At 60.2% G+C, this 1,627-nt stretch overlaps 1 protein-coding gene across 3 annotated transcripts in view; it reads right to left on the reverse strand.

Moving 5' to 3' along the window:
* znf536 (zinc finger protein 536) overlaps positions 1-1,621 on the reverse strand; it is a 195,035-nt gene extending 193,414 nt beyond the window's left edge. For 2 of the 3 annotated variants that reach the window (XM_024295204.2, XM_024295202.2), the window contains exon 1: positions 1,233-1,621. The gene's annotated coding sequence lies outside the window, so the exon portion shown is untranslated. Of the gene's footprint in view, positions 1-570; positions 1,201-1,232 lie in introns of those variants that run through there. The other variant, XM_024295203.2, reaches the window with a different exon arrangement.
* Between the last annotated feature and the right edge of the window lie 6 nt (positions 1,622-1,627).

The following is a 1,627-nucleotide window of genomic DNA, read 5'->3' on the forward strand; positions in this document are numbered from 1 at the left end:
ACCTGCACACACATATTCCTAAATATTTCAGCGCAAAAACTTCCAGAAAAACTGAAGACATTTTTCCTCCACAAATGTCCCGCGCGGCGCTGGCGGGGGGGGGTCAGCGCGTGCCACCACACAATGACAGCATTTAGAAGTCCCCCCAACCAGAAAGACATTTTTCTGCTTTTTGGGAACACGCTCACGCGCACAGATGAGAGCGTGTTGGGTCTGGAAGCGCGCGCGCGCCGCAGGAGCCGCTCAGGATCCCAGCGACCCGCTCCGCGCGCCCGGCTCGCTTTGGAACCGGTGACCCCCCCGGGAAAGACGGGAGATGTCCGGCACAAAATGGCAGGTCCCACCGGCTCCTCTCCCATCCTTTGGCACGTGCTGGTGGGAGTTTGGGGGGGGGGCACTTTTCCCAAAATCAAACTTTTCTCCCGCGAGTCATCGCCGAACCACCGGCGCGTTTTACGCACCAAAAGCGCTTTTTACGCTCTTTTGTTGTAGAATCACAGCTGGGGGGCACATCAGCCTTACTGTCACTCACCCCCCCAGCCCCCGCCACTCCAAAAAAACACTTCTTACCTTTAAAATAGTCGGGAAGCGCCGCTAAGTCCCGCGCGTCACCGCTGCGCCGCGAGCCCCGCCGCCGGGGAGGACCGAGGCATGTCCGTTTGAATCCACCGGATCAGAGTCCGCCCGTCGGTTGGCGGGGGTGTCGAAAAGTGCGCTCGGGACCTGTTAGAGACCCCCCCGCGCGCCGCTGGTCGGCTGCCTCGCGGCGGCGCTCCCCCCGCCGCGTATTCCCACTTTGAACCGGAGAAAAAGCCGAGAAGCTCCAGAAATGCGCCGTTTCTGCTCGCAGCCGTGAACGTGGTCGCCGCGCGCGAGCCCTCATCTTCCGGCCGCCCCCCCGCCCCTCATCTGCTCGCTGGAACGCATTGTGGCGTTAAAAAGCCCCTCCATTGTGGACCGGCGGCTCCCGCGCGGATGGAGCGGCGGGGATCAGGAGCCCGTTTAAAGCGGTGATCCCACCCCCCCGTTCCACGTCCCCAGGTGTCGTCCGCGAGCCCCCCCGCCGCCGCGCGACCTTCAAGTCCCACAAACGCGCTCTTCTTTTGGGAGGGGGGGCATCCAGATCTGCCCTCTGCTCCGGTCCGCTCACGCGCCACAAACTGGCCGGGAAACCTGCGAGGACACCGGGTCACCGGACCCCCCCGCCAGAAAAAAAAAGTAGAATTTCTTACCTCTCAGGAAACAGTTTCAGCTTCTTCCCGCGCGGAGAAAGTCCGGCTGAGCGCGTGTCCTCCCGCTGCGTCCCGCGCGTCAGTAAGACAAGTCATGAGTGATCAAAACGCCGCTCATCTGTGCGCGCGCGGTAACCTTGTGGCGGATTTAATGTAAATAAGCCTCGTTTTGCTGCCAATCCGCGCGCATGCACGCGCGCCACCGCTCCCGCTGCTTTTTTAACGATTCATTCCTGCGCAGTCTGAGGAAATATGATTTATCAATACCGCCACCAATCCAGGCGCGGGAGACTGAGGGGAGGGGGGGCGCAGAAAGTTAAAATAATTCTTTAAAAAAAAAGAAAAAACTTCAAGTTGCTGCAACTTCTGGATCCAGAACCGCAGAGTCTTCCCGC

The sequence above is a fragment of the Oryzias melastigma genome, linkage group LG3 (assembly GCF_002922805.2).
Source record: "Oryzias melastigma strain HK-1 linkage group LG3, ASM292280v2, whole genome shotgun sequence".
NCBI classification, from domain to species: Eukaryota; Metazoa; Chordata; class Actinopteri; order Beloniformes; family Adrianichthyidae; genus Oryzias; species Oryzias melastigma.